General features: G+C 39.2%; 1 protein-coding gene across 1 annotated transcript in view; it reads right to left on the bottom strand.

Annotated features, from left to right (window-relative positions):
* GPC6 (glypican 6) overlaps positions 1-18,935 on the bottom strand; it is a 770,432-nt gene that overhangs the window by 139,249 nt on the left and 612,248 nt on the right. The gene's annotated exons all lie outside the window — the stretch shown is intronic.

Raw genomic sequence — 18,935 nt, 5'->3', positions numbered from 1 at the left:
CTGAACCAGCCAAAGGGATATTCCATACCATGGGATGTCATGTTCAGTATATAAACTGGGGGGAGCTGGCTGGGGCTGCCGATCGCTGCTTGGGGACTGGCTGGGCATCGGTCAGTGGGTTGTGCATCAGTTGGTTTCTTTCCTCCCTTCCCTTTGGATTTCATTCCTCTCCTCTTCTCCCTGCTTTTCATTATAACTTATTATTATTTTTTTTTTTGTTTTATTTCAATTATTAATTTTTTCTTATCTCATTCCTGGAGTTTCACATTCCTTTCTGGTTCTCCTCCCCATCCCCCTGGGCTGGGGAGGCAGCGAGCAAGTGTCTGGGTGGCACTTGTTACCAGCTGGGTTTAAACCACAGCAATATGCTTTCCCATCTCAGTGATATGAATTGCCTCAGATGGCTGCAGTCAGCTGGTGAATGCCGGCAGTGACTACCAAGCAATTTAGAGCAACTGTTTTAGGACAAGTCATCACTCCTGGGATTTACTATGTATTGAATTGGTGTTAACTATTGAAATTGGTGTATTTGAGAGAGGACACCACACACTGACTTAGATATTGTGCATTTCATGCAGTGTTAGGGAATGACCTTACTTTGGTTTTGATATGCTGGGCTTGCAGTGGCTTAACGGGAAGCAATTCTTTGCAAAATGTCAGAATACATGTAGATTTTATCTTCTGTGCCCAGTTGGCATCTAAACTCCACTCAGATTTTGCTAAAACTTTTTTATGCCTCCTGGCTCATGTTGTGTATTTATTCCACTTGGGTTCATAGAAGCCCATCAAGTGTCCCTGTTTTTCATGCATCTCAGCTGGATGTCACTCCTTGAAGTCCCACTCCTTCACAGACTGTATACACTTTCAGTACCAGCTGAACTTTTTTCCAGTACCCTGTTACAGCAAAGTAGTTGCTCTTCAGTTTTTTTTATTCCAGCAGTTCTCTCATTTGATGATAACAATTTATCCTCCGCATATATTGTCAGTTTTATTACATTTAGCAATAATGTACCATCTGATGACTTTAAGCAACAACCTACCAGATTTCTGACTGTGAAATGCACTGGGTTTTTGGTCATCCAGAAACTTAAAACAAGTAGTGTCTATCTGCACCAAAAGTAACTCCATGTTCTGTGTGCAGCAAATCAAATGCAACCTGGACACGTTGAATTCTGTGCAGGTATGACACCAACCCACATGAAGATTAACCGCATTTGGAACTTAGGCAAGATCTGAACCACCCACGTACAGAATAGACCAGACTGGCAGCACACGTACATATGGTTTTATGGACACTTTGGATTCCTACCATTTTCTTCATTAGAATATTGGCAGGTATGTGCTTCTTATTACAGGAAAATACAGAACATACTGTCACATAAACCTCCCCTGGCTTGAACTGCAAAGGATATTGAGAAAGATATTTTAGGGCAATTGCTTATACTGCAATACTAAAAAAGAATCTTGGTTATAACAACTGCCTGTTTGGTGCTGTGCATATTAACTGTTTACTCTTTCTGTATTAACTTTTTGTATTAACTTAATAATATTAAAGATTAACTTTAATTTTCTAAAATTTGTGTCTACTATAGAAACATCATTTAAACTTTCTCTCTGCGGACAATGAAGAAGCAGAGGAGCAAGCACTTCCAGAGGATAATTCATCTCACGGGTTGTATGCACCGATCTATTTCCATTTATTATGAAGGCATCCCAGGTGGCCACCTTAGGCTAGATATTCAGGTTTTACTTGGTTGAAGAAGTTTAAGGAGGTGAATTCCACTCTAGGTGTTGCTAGCCTTTGTTCAGGTCTGAGGCAAAGGATGGAGAGCTAGAATCTGCCGTTCAAACAGTGGGTGAGATAAAGGGCAGGGCTCCTCCTCTTGGGGTATGTATTGTCTCAATGCCTGGTCTGGAGCAGAAGTCAGGCAATTGGGTGGCTATGCAGTCGCTGTTAAAAGGTGCTGTGCACCACCTCAGGGTTAAGGTTCTCTTTCATAAACACTGCACGCGTTGCGCGTGCCTGTGTGCTTTTCCACAGAATTAGTCTGAGCCCCTTCTCATGAGATATCTGGGAAATGTACTGTGACTGACCTGTGACATTAATCAACTTTGCCTGTGATACCTGAAAACTACCATTTTAGGTATTAAATTTGTTCTGCAGAGGGAACTACATTAGACATTTTCCTCACTCATGTGTTTGATTAAAAAACATCCTGCTATGAATTGTAAACTAATACTTGCTGACCATAATGAAATAACTTTCACTTCAGGTTTTGCAGTCATTCTCCACTACAATAGCAAGTATACCTTTTTATCAGCTAATAATTAAGGAGACAACTTTGTGCATTTATTTCTGAAACTTCTACAAAAGCCTTATGCCATATTTTCTTGAAGAAAAACCCCATGGGAAAGTTTAAACATTCTGTGTGGAGTAAACAAACAGAAGAGACGTGGATAAGTGTTATTTTTCTCCTTCAGACATTTCAGTGGCAGTAGAAATGCCTTAATTTTGATCAAACTTTTACTTGTCATCCAAGGGCTTTTGACTGAACAAGTCAAGAACCTGTTGAGAAAAAATTAATTTCAGGCTTATTATAGAATCCCCCAACTTCAAATGAAAAGGCTTTCCTTAGCACATGACAGAAGCACCACACACCCCTCACCCAAACGACCAGCCCTCTAAACTAGTGGAAAAAATATGCCATTTCCACAGCTAACCCAAGAAGACTGATGGCTGACAGTGTTTCAGAGGTCATATGCCAGGTTATATTAGAGATTCTTTTAGGTGTGGGCTAAGAGATGCTACCTTTCAAAGGATTCATTCTTTTTGCATTAACTTATTGTTCTGGTTTTGCTGAACTGGGGAATCTGAAGAGACTCACTGCACTTCTTTCCCAGGGTCTTATTTAGGAGGCTGTAACTCCAAACTCCACCATCCAGAACCTGCCTGTGCCACCTCCTTGGTGTTAGGCACAAATCACTGATCTCTGCAGTAGGCAGTGGCAGTATGAAATGGGAGAAAATGTCAGTCTTTCCATTTAGAGTTGCTCTTTTTGAATCCAATTCATTGGGATGCATCACTCACTCAGATGTGAATAGATGAGCACATTTACAGCCAGATGCCAGACATCTGTGCCTGTGCAATCCACCTGCCTCTGCTGCAGAAACAAGGATAAACGGGAAAAACTACCAGGCTAGAAGCTTTTGCATTGGAAATATGACCTCTGACAAAAAGTACTAATTGAGCTGACTTTTTCTCTGGCTTCAGCAGGTCTACTGGTGCACTAAAAGATCTTACATAGTTCAGTCATGAGAAAGTAAGGTTGCAAGAGCTTGCAAGGAAGAGAAGCACTCACTATTGCTCTCTGCGGTGCTTGCAGGAGAGAACCTGCAAGTTTTGCTAAGCAGGTTGAGGAAATGAAAGGTTTAGAGAGCAAAGATCCAGTTCTAGTCTCCTACTATTGTAAACTGGGAAAGGGCATAATCAGATTTGTAAATCTATTTGCAAATAATGACCCAAAGGGTAGCAACTGGTTGAATATGAATCTTGTAAATCATGCTATTAACTTGCAAAGATGTAGTGGTGTCTTACTCAGTAGGAAGGGAATTATGCAGGCATCAGTGCAGGCTGTCTGCAGCTCAGACAGCAGCACGAGGGAATCAGGTTGAAAAGATGCTAGTTCCTGCCAGAAACTAGGTTATCCTTATTTCACAGAAGTAACTCACCTTTTTGTCCTTTTTTTTTTCCTTTCCCTGGTCAAGAAGGGCAACTCAGGGATGTGGTTTGGGCCAAATGAATAATGAGAGCTGGGCAGGGAGAGAAGTGAAGTCAGAAGCACCTTCTGTGATAATCCCCTCAGGGAACAAAATGACACTGAAGGGATGGTAAACAGCTTATAGTAGTGGAGTTATCCTGTGATGGGATACAAATTGAGTGATTTCTCACAGCAGAGAGCTGGTGAGGTGGAACTGCACCCTGGGCCAAATGCCCTACCATTACACTGCAGGAACAGTGCAGTGATATGCTGTGCTTCTCCCCTCGGCTGAACAAATGTCCCTTTACTGTCAGACCTGAGTGAGAAAATGCTCACAAATCAGGAAGCACAGAGGCGAATGAGCTGAGATATGAGATAGTTTCTATGTTCAATTCCTATCAATAAGAAAGGAGAGAGGAAAAAAAAAAAGAGAGAAATGCTGCCTGGACATCTCCTGAGGGAGAGGGCAGCAGCTCTGTCTGTCGTGGAGGGAGACGAGCTGGAGCAGAAACAGGAAAGATGATACAAGCTGGAAATTTTTTACCATTTTGTGAAACTCAGAGTGAGGCAAAAGTAATCAAAACAGTTATTCTGCCAGACCCACAGCCACTGGGAGGGTGCATCTCTTTGCAACCACCTGTAATGAAAGAGCAAATGAAACCAGCAGTATCTCTGTGTGTTGCTGTTAATGGGTGATACTCAAAAACTAAGTCCACCTGCAATTATGGGCCTCCCAGAACTGGCACTAATCTTAGTATTTTAGCTCCATTCAACCCCAAGACACAAGCACTCATTGCTTTTCTATTTCTCAAGTACCTAAAAAACCACAAACAAGCCAAAGCAATCGTTTAGTTTATTATATGGCAAAGGTACACTAGTCACTTGGGCTCTCTCTAAGCACCAGCCTTGGCAGTATTTATCTCATTTTTGAGAAAGAAAAGATTGGATGCAAGCTATCAAAAAATGTAGCACCATTCCCCAAAGATCTTTGGGGAAAACAGATGTAGGAAGCCTTAATCTTCCTAAGTGCTCAGCTAAACAACCACAGATAATAGAGAAGGTGCAGCCGGTAAACATTTTCCTTGGTCGGGGGTGACAGTCTTACCTTTCACACTGACCTTAGCAACTGTTCCTGCCTTTTTACATCCTTTCACCCGCCATAGTTCATCAAATGTGTGCCCACTCCTCTGTACACACTCTTTTCCTTCAGGCAGTACTCTCAGCCATCATTCATCCTCAGTGGGAAAACTTGATGTGCAAGGCCAGGCTCCAGGATAAGGGAATTTGACTACTGATCAAAATCAAAACCACAAACTGCTGCTGTACTGGCTTAGTGTATATGTATATATCTATCCATCTAGTACATGTATGCTAATTGTATAAAAATGCACACCTCCTTATATTTCTTCCTTAATCCATAACATATTTCTAACACCTATTTCATTTAAAAAAAGCAAATTCTCAGCTGAAGTGTATTTGAGAGACAGAAATACAGTTGATCTATTATACACTTATACGGGAGCCCTATAAAGCCCTCATCAATCTGGTATAACCTCACAGCTGGCCATGCTTTGGGCAGGAGGCTGAACTAGACCTTCTGAGTTCCCTCCCAGTCTCGGTGATCCTGTGAACCCAGATAGAAGGCAGTAAAGTCATTCATATCCTTCAATACCTCATTTATTTGGCAAGGCTATTTTATAATTTCTGGTTTTCCAATTTAGTATGTATTGTCATTACCTCTCTTTGAATCTTCACAAAGCTGACATAACAGCATCTCTAGAGAAAATTAATCAAACCTCAATCAGCCAGTCAAGTATGTCAGCATTCTTGTCCCAAACAGCTAGGATTAACCTGGGTGAATAGTTTTGTAAGTAATTTCAATTTTCACCCAGAATAAGTTTACTTAAGGACCCTTTTGTTACAATTACATGTATCTCAGCCTGTTCATTGCTACGAGGAAGGTGATCAGCTCCCCATGAACGCAGTTCTCGGATGGAGGTGTCTGAAGCTTTCAGGGCTTGGCTGTGGACCCACCTAACGCAGAGGGCAAAACTGACTGGGGCTGCCTGCACATCGAAGGGAGCGGGAAGCAGCTCAGACCCTGAGGTAGTAATAGGGCTGTATTTCTATCCTGACAAACGGAGAGTGCTGTCAGAATCACCAGTGTATATGCTTACCATAAATCTGACCTGTAGGTGGGTATTTTTTAATGTAACACAAGTAAGAGGAAGTAAATTTTCTCCTGAGCCACTCAAGTAAATTTAGAAACAAATTGCGAGTACATCATAAAATAACACTGAATTAGTATGTTCATTTCATGGACAGTTAACCTTTATGTCTCTTTGATAATTGATTGCTTTAATACTTTGTTAATATTATTAGTTTCATTAGTTTATGATCTTTTCTCTTACCTTTGGCCTTTTATTACATTAAGACTATAAATTTTCATAGAGTTGATTAGTTACAAGAAAGAAGTTGTTATGGTCTAATACCGTTTTGCCTTTCATGGAAGGGAAACACTTCTAATTTTGTGTCATATCTCTCTTCAAAAGGATAACTGAAATACAGTGATTACTAATTAAATTAGTATAGCTATGTTAGCTCTGCCAAAATGCTATGATCTATAGTTCTGGTCCAAAAAAGTGAATAAAAGGAAGCTATTTTTATAGTTATGTTATTCATTTATAAAGCTGTATTTTAATCTTCCGAGTAATGTGTCATGACCTCTAGGAATCTCAAATTATGTTACTTAGTCATGCAGGAATAAAGACAACTTGCTGCCATATAACATATAATATTCTGGACAAGAAATGAGCAAAATAGAATCATAGAATCATTTAGGTTGGAAAAGACCTTTAAGATTATTGAGTTCAACCATTAATGCAGCACTGCCGAGTCCACCACTAAACCGTGTCCTCAAGTGTCACATTTACACATCCTTTAAATACCTCCAGGGATGGTGACTCACTTTCCTGGACAGCTGTTCCAGTGCTTGACAACCCTTTTGAAGAAATTTTTCCCCATACCCAATCTAGACCTCCCCTAGTTCAACTTGAGGCTGTTTCCTCTCATCCCGTCACTTGTTACTTGGGAGAAGAGACCAACCCTGCAGAGAGTGATAAGGTTCCTCCTGAGCCTCCTTTTCTCCAGGGTAAACAACCCCTGTTCCCTCAGCTGCTCCTCATAGGACTTGAGTCAGGTCATAAAAAAAGAGTCGGGTCAAGCATTTCATACTATACATTGAATCAGTACTGAATAGTGAATGAAGCCCTGAAATGTCCCTGTAGGAGGCATTAGCTAGTCCATTTAGTTTCCCAAATAAAGTGTAAATTTACAAGTATTTTGAAATATGAATGAAATAAAAATTTCACATGAAAATAGAGGCACACTGAGATCAGTAATCAGATCTATGCTCGAATGGCTTTTTTACTTGTTTATTGTTGAATTTTTTCCTATCATCCCAGAGGCCTGACTGGCTTAGTTAAAATTTGTTAACTGCCTTGACTGATTTAACATTGTTACTGTCTAACATTGCTCCCAAATTGCAAATGAGCTTGATCCAACACCCACTAAATTGAATGGAAATGTTCCCAGTGGCTCTGACTGATACTGGAACAGTTCCACTGTTTGTATCATTTATTAGGGCATTTTGTTTGGCATGATTTGAGAAGGCCTTTGGTAAGACTCACACCTTTTTATCTGCATTAAATTTGCTTTCCAAAATTCTGTCATTACTAGAAAGCTTTATTGAAGACCTATAGAAACTTAGTGTTACTTGAAAACTAATAATGCAGCAGTCTTTAGAAGATACTTGCACTGCAGATATAAATCTAGAACAATCTGGTAAAAAATCAGATTTCAGAGCACACCCTTTCTTACTGACCTCTTCAGCTTCAGTGGACTAATTTTCAAATTATCTTACATTTACAGAGTAATCACTCAACATGCTGCAACAATTGGGTTCAGACTGGAATTGTGATTCATCTGCACATTACTAGTCTATTGTTTTATTGGTCATCACAGTTATATTAACTAAATCTCATTTCTTTTATATGAAGTAACATTTTGATGCTGATTTTCATACCCTAAATAACCTAGTAAACAAGATGTTTCTTGTAATGGGTTTTCCTGGCAAAAAATGTATTATGTAAATGTACCCTGTCCAAGGTAATTTGTGCTAATGGCCAGTAACCATATTTGAAATATGACTGGTTTAATTGCCAAAATTAAGCCAATTTCTTCCATATGTCAGTAAAATTAGCTACTCCAAGAAAGTCAGATTCTATGTATATACAGTTTAGACCCTGGTCCATAGAAGTTAATGTAGAGTAATTTCTATACTATTACAAGGTAAAAATCCTTAAATGTAAATATTAAGATGTTTGCATGGTGGCCAATATAGCACACGGTAGCTGTCAATATATGCCATGGTTAAGGAAAACACTTTCAAGTTCATGCTTGTAGAATAACATGTTTCACTCGGGAAACTTAAGCAGCAAGTCAACACAGATGAGCTAAACTGCTTTATATAAAGCTTTACTTCTTCATTCAGATTCAAGAAGCCATTAAATATTTCTGGATGTTATTCACGGGAAGGTTCCTTTTCTTAAATTTCAAGTTTTATCTCATGGAGATTACTGATGTAGTTTAGCATGAACTGATTCTAAAGTGAACGTGGAGAACTGGCGAGCAAAACTAAACTGATTTCATCTGCACTATCTTTCCTTTTGTGACATTTCACTGACTTCAGTACACTCACTTCTTGCTCCTAAAAATGGGATCAAAATCAAACCCACAAATGTATTATATATTTCATTTATTAATATTCAGGGGATAGGTTCACAAACTATTGAACTCATTTACATAATAGGAAAACTATAAATATCCAGTCCTAGATGTCTGGATTTCCTTTTTTCTGATCTCTATAAACATATGGAATAGGGATGTATTTTTTTTAACAAATGTCATAAATGTTCTGGTTTATCCATGCTATACCTTCTAGGATGAATGCTTATACTTAGTGTTTGCTGAAAGAACAGGTAAGAAAATGAAAACAATGTCATTCTTTCTTGAAGAAACAATGTAAAGTTTTTGCTGTTAATTGAGAAAAATCTGTATTTATTTCCATCTGGTTAAAAATGGTTCACTTTTAGGAGCAATTAGGAGATGCTAAACCTAAACTGTCTACAGTGACTTGGGAACAAGGCAATTGCTGTCACTGGGAGCTGATTGGCAAGGATAGACAAAATGAGAAGATGCTGGAGGAAGCTGGGTTCTCTGCATTAGTGATACATCTATTGCGGTTGCTGATGGGGGAAAGGTGACTGTTATGTGTATGCAAAAATTCCCTTTCAAACTCACGTACTGCTTTGTTTGAAGATGTGGTTTTCAGTCACTGTTTTAATTAGCTGTTGATCCCTAGGGGAAAGGGCTTATAAGCATCTGCACAGTTGGGCCATTTAACACAGATGGTGACTGGGATGGAAGCCTAGCCAAAAGTGTGGGGACTGCCCAGTCAAATACACAGGCTTGTAGGGAATCAAACTTCCCCATAACTTTTGGTTCAAAACCCATTAACTCTATTAGGTGCTGCCATGAACACAAAGAGATTGCAAACAGAGCCCTAATATGAGCAAAGTCTTTAACAATACAGTTATGTTCATGTTCTTACCTTTTTCTCAAAAAAACCCAAACACAACCCCCTCCCCCCCCCCCAAAAAAAAAATCAAAGTGGAAAAAACCCCAGAATAAAAATAGATTTAACTCATGACTATTTCTAAACTTTTCTTGTCATTGCTTACAACTTAAATTACCTCAGCATTTTAAAATAGCATGCACTACATTCCCTGTCCACAAGCGTACATCAGCATGCTCTGTAACTTCATCTTTAGATCAGGATGTATGGCTCATGTTACTGATTACATTTTCCTGGAAGATCATGCACACACGTGGAAGATCACAATACAGGCTCTTAATGAGATGATGCAGTTCCCATTTTGAACTCGTGTTTTTTAAGGCATTTTCTGTTTCTCATAATGTTACAGATATCTCAGTATAGAAGTCAGTTTTAGTTACTAAGTGAAAGCTCAGCTGAATCTTTCTTACCTTTTACAGATCAAAATGCTGGATTATATGTACTAGCCACAGCACCTGTTGCTTAGTATTGTATAAAATACTGGTAGACTGACCTTCCATCATGTTGCAAAGCATTGCTGGTGTCCCAGTTATTTGTAACTGGGGAAGAACCGAAACAGCGATAGAGGTATTTTTGCTGGTTTGGTGTTCTACTCAATGCTACTGCTGCTTTTGGCATTTTAGTGTATCATGATATGATGAGATGTAAATGAAGTGTGCCTAAAAAGTACAGACAGCTGTCCTTTTAGGAGTGTCTGTGATGGATTTCCTAGTGTGCCTAAATGTCGTGAGGCTAATGAGTCTTAAAGTTTTTAGTAGAAATTATAAATCTAAAAAAATGGGCTTTTTGGCAAATATTAAGGTACATGCATAAAATCAAAATAAAACATTGAAACTTTGTATCAAAGGCTTTCTAAAGAAGACACTTAATTTAATGGTTGAGCTAGTATTGGCTGGGATAGAGTTAATTTTCTTCACAGTAGCTATTGCGGAGCTGTGTTTTGGATTTGTGATGAGAACAGTGTTGGTAACACAGGGATGTTTTCGTTACTGCTGAACAATGCTTACACCGCGTCAAGGCCTTTTCTGCTCCTCACCGCACCCCACCAGTGAGCAGGCTGGGGGGGCACAAGAAGCTGGGAGGGGGCACAGCCGGGACAGCTGACCCCAACTGACCAAAGGGACATCCCATACCATATGGCATCACGCTCAGCATATAAAGCTGGGGGAAGAAGAAGGAAAGGGGGGATGTGTGTGGGTGCTGGAGCCCTGCTTTCCTGGGGATGGCTGAACACCTGCCTGCTGGTGGGAAGTGGTGAATGAATTACTTGTTTTGCTTTGCTTGTGTGCGTGGCTTTTCCTTTACCTATTAAACTGTCTTTATCTCAAGCTGTGAGTTTTCTCACTTTTACTCTTTCAATTCTCTCCCTCATCCCATCAGGCAGGGAGTGAGTGAGCGGCTCTGTGTTGCTGGCTGGGGTTAAACCATGAAATCAGAAAGGTCAAAGGATATTCTGTAATGACATTTTAAGTCTTCACTGGTAATTTGTGGCATATTGTACAAATCTTCTCTGCTGTGCTGTGCATATACACATATGTTCTGTAACATCTGGAATGAAGCAGCTTTTGCTAGGAATGTATCAGCCTGGGGATTTCTGAGAGATCATAGTTCTGTATCTGACTAAGTGAATAATTTCTGCTTTCCAAAGGCAAAAACTAGGAATGGTATTTAGTGCTCACCAATCATTGAGTCAGGTGGTCCATTACTGGAACAACTGAGATAATTATCAAAGCTGGTAGAATACAGTCTTTTTATTGGAAATGCTATTTGTACCAATTTATGTAAGGATATTATTTCATGATTCTGTGTTCTTGTGATTCCATCTGTAGAAGGTCAGAAGCTCTGAGCTGATACAGAGACATTTGACTGATTTAAGACATCTTTCTACCTTGAGTGATAGGACCTTCCCTAAGAAAACCTCTTTGAGAGTGGCATCAAGATGTTAAAGTGGAAGAAAAACTCTAACAAGTCTTACGTTATTCTGTACACTGAAATATTTATTATCCTAAGGGACATTACTGGTCACAGTAATGTTTTCTTTGTCACAGCAGGTTTTCCTGATAATAAAGAATAGATTTTTCCATTATATCACTCTATAACAAGCACTGAAGAGCATATGGATGAAGAGCATATGAAGAGCAGCTAAACTGTGGTTACTTAAATCGAGATCCCTGTTGCCCTGGCTGTTTTAGTGCTCATGATAGGCAGTTATCTGATAAGAGGTGTGTTGGGCTGGACAGGCATTTCTCAGGCCACTGAATCCTTTCCTGTCATCCTGTGCCCCCCAGCCCTGATTAAGACAACACTGTAACATAACATCAACTCCATTTACCTTCCAAACCACAACTTCACAACCCTTCCAAACACCCTATTATAAATCTGTAAATCTATACAGCAGGAGAGAGCAGAAGCCACAAGCTATAATGAGCCATAGGGGAACTCAAGGTCATCACCCATGTCTGAGAGGCCTTCAGTATGAGAGACTTTGTTAGCTGACAGAAGTGGGTTTGGGGGAATTGAATCCCCTAGAGAAAGTAAGAAAGGAGGTGAGCTCTTATTGTCTGATATAATCTTCTTTCCTCAGTCTGTTAACCTTAAAATTGGAAATAAGGTAAGGTGGCTTCAGAACTGGCCAGCTGTGAAAGGACACAGGGCAGTGGGCTGTGAGCAAGCAGCTGAGCTCCACCAGCTGGAAGCCAGTCAGAAAGGAACGTCACTGGAAAATTTATTGCTTGATGGACTGCAAATTAATTAAATAGTCATGTTGTGATTCAATTAAACCTTGCATTCTGTGTAGGCACCCACATGCCTGGGACAACAAATTCAAGAAAACCAGAAAGAGCTGATTGTCTTAGAAGAAATAAAAAAAAAGTATAAATAGAAAAGATGTCAGCACTACATTTCAACTGAAAAAGGAGTAGAAAAAGAGTATGAAGCCAGTTTTACATAATGGCTTCTCAAAGGAGCAGTACTAGGAGCCATAAAAGCAGCTGCTGCAGCAGACTCTACCTGGTGTGACTGTCCAAACACTTCAGCCTGTTTTTGAAGGCAGATGGACAGCTCCAGTTTGCAAAATTCCTTTTTCATATTTTTATGCTAATGCATTCATATTTTCCTTCAGGATTTTTTTTTTTTTTTGTTCATTATAATGCCAGCCTAAAGTTTTAAGAACTTTCTTTTGCTTGAAAAAAAGATGCTTGTGTGTTGTGATTTAACCCAGTAGGCAGCTAAACACCACACGGCTGCTTGCTTACTACACCATGCTGTGGAATGGGGAAGAGAACTGGGAAAAAAAGTAAAACACATGGGTTGAGATTAAGACAGTTTAATAGGACGGAAACAGAAGGGAAAATAATAATAACCATAATAATAATGATAAAAGAGTTAGCATATACAAAACAAGTGATGCACAGTAAGATTGCTCATCACCTGCTGACCAATGCCAAGCCAGTTCCTGCCCCCAGCCAGCTTTCCCTTAGTTTATATGCTGAGCATGACACCATATGGTATGGGATGTCCCTTTGGTCAGTTGGGGTCAGCTGTCCCAGCTGTGTCCCCTTCCAGCTTCTTGTGCCCCCCCCCCCCAGCCTGCTCGCCGGTGGGGTGTGGTGAGTCAGAAAAGGTCTTGGCGCTGTGCAAGCACTGCTCAGCAACAGCTAAAACATCAGTGTGTTATCAACATTATCCTCATCCTAAAGCCACCACACAGCACTATACCAGCTACTGTGAAGAAAAATAACCCTATCCCAGCTGAAACCAGGATGTTGTGTTGGCTCAGGCAAGGGGGGATGTGACTTTCAGGAATATACACTTCAGGCTAGCCTTCAGCTGCTTTCTGCTGCTTTATCTTTACACTATCTACTCTGGAATGTTAACACACACAAAAAAGCCTCTTGGAGGAGATACTCTGACTTTGTAATGAAATGCCACTAAAACAGCAGGCAATCAGCACTGGAGGAAAAAGGGATCCTCAGTGCAGAAAACGAGAGTGATGTTTCAAAGACTGACAGCACACCTAAATCTGGATGCCAAAAAGCAAAGGCCAAGTCCCACTGAAGCTAACAGCAAACCTTCTCTTAATTGCAGTGGGGGAGGAATGTGGAAGTTTATCTGAGCTTTCATTTTATCTCTGGGGAAGAAGAGTGCAGAGTAGCCAACAAGTAAAGTCTACGATTTAGATCCTGGAAAACAATAGCAGAAACTTTACAGAGCATGTTAAATTAGGGCTCCCGGGAGCTCCTTCAAACTTATTTTGGGGAATGAGTCACTTCGGACCTGATTTTGGAAGTATCATCTCCAGCTGAAGACCTTGATTAACGCAGGAGTTATATAAATGAATAGAAATACAAGTCTGCGAATATCTGCCTTAATGGACATCTTAATCCACTGAAGTGACAGCAATTTAACATGACTTAAGATCAAGACTCTGTTTTCACAACAGTTAAACAGTTATACCTACTCTGATTCACAAAGGATTGAGAATGAAGATTACTTTTTTCAACACTCTGTGATTTTCCTTATATAAAATAGTACTGGTTCATCAAAAACCTAACATATGTCTCTGTACTTTGCATTTATTGTAGAGGCTGGGAGGCACAAGCACTCTAAAAAAATCATTTCATTGAAGTCATCCAGTCTTTTAGGTGCTAGCAGAATTTCTTATGTGTGACAGAATAAAGTAAGGGGGAAAATAAAATAATAATCAAAAAAAAGACCAAGGCAAATGTTGGAACTCAAGTACAATTAAAAAGTTTTGCAAATCCAGAGCATCACAATTGTGTAGTTAGTGGTTCCAACAAAATCAGCAAAAAAACATTGCTCACAAGAAGGAATTAGATAGTTGAGTTGAAGAAGGGACACAACAGCTATAGTCAAAGATGCATTAAGTGACTGTTTTATCCTAAGGGCATAAAGATTTTTAGTCTCCTAAATATCCCACTACATATTCTGATTTTGATGGGGTACTATTAAACACTATGGCAGGTGAAGACTTCCATCAATACATGTGTTAATCTGGCCCTTGGGATGTCTGAGGAATTCCTGTGGCAAGAACTACAGAAATGCTCAAAGAGAACAATGATGAAGTATTAAACTGCATGTTAAAGATTTCTGAGGTTGTCTCATAGCACATAATAAAGTTGAAATAGAGAATTTAAATAACACTTTGGCAGAATACTGTCTTTCCTAATCATAGGCTCTGGGGGAAAGTTCCCAGCTGGATGCTGAACTGAATTTCAAAGATGGTAAAAAGTGGAGGAGACAGCCTGTTCCATGGGTGGACAGTGATGTGTTTTTATCTTATTCATTAGTAATGACAAAGTAATTCACTCTTAGATTATAAAGTTATTTAACTTACAGAAGAAAGAACCCCTTGCTGTCTGCAAAACAATTAAAGTATTTTTTTCCCAAATATTAAGGTGTGTCCATAAATACATATCTAATCTGCATGTGTCTGTGTTCACTAACTGTACATGCATGATATAGCATATAGTATAGGCATAATACTTTCAATTATCATGACCTGATTCATGGTGCACAGTTCCTAAGGGGAATTCAGGAACACATTGTAAACTCAGCTCAAACAAGTAAGTATAAAAGTGTCTTGCCATATCAATTCATCCCATATTCTTTATCAAGGCAATACTCTACAGAAGAAACCTCAATATTTTAGAGAGACTTCATGTTATATCAGAAATATCTTTTCTCTCTTTTCAATCAGAAGCAAGAGTGCTGTTTTCAGTCTAGCAGCATATGGATCAAAGGCAGAAAAAAATACATTATTTAAAAATCTGTCTCTTATCAATACAAATGAAAGTGGTACTTTTCTGTAAGTGAAAATATAGCAAATCTAGAATCTAATAAGTTTATAATTCCCAAATACTGCATATTCTTATTTTGCAATGATCAGAATATTTCTTGAATTGTTACAAACTGAACAGGTAAGAACAAGGCAGTATGGAACCCAGGCTGGTAACCACAGTAGATATCTCAAAATACTTAATTTCACTGAAACAATTCTAGCATTGCAGAAATTTTTCCTTACATTATTAGTCTGTACAGTTGAGGCACACTCTTGGATGCCTTAGGCAGAATTTATATATACATACAGGTCTACAGTCTAGATGTGTAGATGTAAATGACTGTGACTAAACTGCTGCCTTCAGCAGAGATCTCAGGTGGGATTCAGCTCTTCTTCCTTCTAGATCCATAAGCGTTGTGTATTAGGTGTGAGTTACACAACTTGGATTTCTTTCATGATTGATGACAGAAAGAAATAAATGCTTCCTAAAAGGGACTCACCTGACCTATCTCAGTCCTCTATCTCAAGAAGATTTTAACAGCCCTCTGAAGCTATCTGTTTCCATTGACAGGAAACAAAAACTACTACTTTGAACACAATGATCTGCCTTCAAGACCAATAGGTTATAAAGGTTGATTCCTTTCTGTTATAACAATCAGTTGGTACTGAAGATCTCTAGCAGTGCCTGCAGGGCTTCCTTCCATTCTTTGGGAATGGTTTCCAAAATATCCACAAATACAAACTGCAGTGAAGTAGTTAATTAACAATACAGGCATCTGACAACAACACTACATTTCAATATCCAGTATTTTGTACAGGATACCCAGAGAAAGAGCATTGCTCTGACTGACACTCACAATAATTCCCCCCTACCCTCCCCCTGGCCCCCCCTCCCCCCGATCTGTTAAAGTAATGGTGTACCTACATTTTGAATACCAAGTGGTGTTGGGTTTGCACAGTATAGTTTACTTTTCTGAGTCCCATTCTTTTACAGAGAGGCTTCTATAACTTCATGGCTGAGGGAGCATGTTACACTGAACGGTCAAGTAAGCATGGCAAATGCTGATGGAACCTGGTCAAGGACAATCTTTGGGATGCAGCTGCCTGCCTGCCCGTAAGCGTTATGAGATGGACAGCTTGCAGACTGTGTTGGGGACTCTCTCCCTGCATTGATGGAAATTCTCCATACAGCCACGGTCTTCCTAAATCTACATAGATAAATGACTTTTCTCTCTGGCAGTAGCTGTCTTTCTCTGGAGTACAAATGCCTGCAGGTAATGTAATTCCTGTGGAAATGTTTATTGACCTCCTACTTCTGCACGGAATTACCAGAAGAAAGAGAATCACAGCAGATTCTCACACAAAGGCCCAGGTGGTTAGAAGAACACACTTTTAGAAATTGCAGATTGCCAGTGCCTTGTATTTCTCTGTTGATTTCAGACAAGAAAATAAAGTCCCATACTGTACATGAGTAAACACCTTAGCATAAGTTCCCTTTTTTAAAATAACATCAATGATCATCCTAGAACAGGATTCACTACTTGGAATTTGGCATTGCACTGAAGCGCAAATGCAGCTTATTAAACTTGTCAGCAATAGCTAGTTTTGGATTCTCTGTAGCGAACGCTTTAATGTAAAGTTAAATTACAACTCACAGCCATAGAAGGAAACTCTTTAGTATTTGAATTTTTAAAGCCTTACTATAAATTGCTAGAGGTGAATTGTACACTAACACTATAAAAATAAAAAGGAAAACCTCTAAAGTGCTGCAATCCAGAAAATATATGCACTTTTATCACAGATCAGTATGCAACTACAGATAATTTTAAACATATGGTAAGCTTCTCCTTAAGTACTTATATTTTAGGGAGCATAACTGTGCTCTAAATCTTATTGTAGTCACAGAATTATTTTGCTTTGAACATTTGTGTACGTAAACCTAGTGCTGCTTATAATGATATTTATTGAAGCTGGATTGGTTTACAATTTGCAACTCATTAATTTAGTATATAATTCCAAATAAACAAGGAGTTTCATGTGTAGCTATTTAACTCAACAGCAATACATTACTGTAAAATATTAGCTATCAACTGTTGTTTCATGAGTAGCAGAACTAATGAGGTCCAGTGTGTCCATCAGTTTCTGGAATTTCTCTGTGCACCAGTGCATCTTGCTGCTGTGCTCCACATCCTCAGTCTCTGTCTCTCTTTTCCCATCACCACCTGTCTGCTGAATTTAGTTGAAATTGGTCAGTGGATTTTCCATCCAAGTACTGCTGAGGGCTGACTCTGATCTGATAATACCACAGTAAGGACCCTCAAGGGAATAAAGCATCATTAAGCCAAGCCAATGTTTGTGCTTTTTTAGTTTTAATTATACAAGGAAAAAATAATGCAGAAAGTAAGAATCAAATCGTAGAATGACAGAACCATAGAACAGCCCAGGCTGAAAAGGACCTTGAAAGATCATCTGGTCCAACCTTTCATGGGAAAGGGAGCCTAGATGAAGTTATCTAACACCATCTCCAAATGCATCTTTAAAACCTGCAGTGATGGGGACTCTACCACATCCCTGGTGAGGTTGTTCCAGTGATTGATTGTTCTCAGTGTAAAAAAAATCTTTCTTATATCAAGATAAAACCTCTCCCAGTGCACCTTGTACCCACTGCTCTTTGTCTTCCTCATGTGGCTGCTTGTGAGGAGAGAGCCTCCATCCTCACTGAGGTGAAGATTTTGGTTTAGGTTTTTTTTTCTAATTTTTTAAGTTATTATTAATGACTATTAATTTATTGCATAGCTTTTAATTTCTTTGCAACTTGAAGGAAAGGCTCCCCTTGGATCAAATTTCTGACAAACACTTATCCAAAGGAGTGAGTGAGCTACAGATGCTATATCACAATTTTCTGTTGTTTCTTTGAGACCTGAGTAAAATGCATGTGCTCACTGAAACACAAGAGCCCTATAATTCCTTATGGGATGAATCTGGTTTTTCCATGCCTGTTACCTCTTGTCTTACACAGATGTTGATGACATATTAGTTCCTCATTTTAATATATCTTTTATTTTGAAGATTGATTTTCTTAGGCGACCTCATAATTTTCAAGATATCATAGGATCACAGAATCATAGAATGGTTTGGGTTTGAAGGCACCTTAAAGTTCATCTAGTTCCAACCCCCTGCCATGGGCAGGGACACCTTCCACTAGACCAGGTTGCTCAAAGCTCCATGCAACCTGACCTTGAACACTTCCAGAGATGGGGCATACATGATTTATCCAGACAACCTGTTCCAGTGCCTCACCACCCTCACAGTAAGGAATTTCTTCTAATAGCTAATCTAAATTTACCTTATTTCAGGTTAAAGGCTTTACCACTTGTCCTATAATTATATGCCCTTGTAAAAAGTCGCTTGTAAAAGTAACCCCAAATATTTCTTAATTTAACCTTTTTATGAAGTCAGTAGGCCTCTTTTATTTATGTTAATTGACACAGGGCTATGAATGGGTCCTGCCAGCTTTGAACCTGTTGAAGTATGAGGCTTCCGTCCTTACACAAACATAATTTGATTTGCAAACTGAATCAGAGAAACCAAAACCACAGCTGAATGGAAAGGGAAGGAAAAATTTGGGAACTATGAGTAATAAGACGAAAGGAAAAATAATTAAACTCTAATGAAAAACTTA

This window comes from Falco naumanni, chromosome 2 (assembly GCF_017639655.2).
Source record: "Falco naumanni isolate bFalNau1 chromosome 2, bFalNau1.pat, whole genome shotgun sequence".
In the NCBI taxonomy this organism is placed as follows: Eukaryota; Metazoa; Chordata; class Aves; order Falconiformes; family Falconidae; genus Falco; species Falco naumanni.
This window is presented reverse-complemented; position numbering and strand designations above follow the sequence as displayed.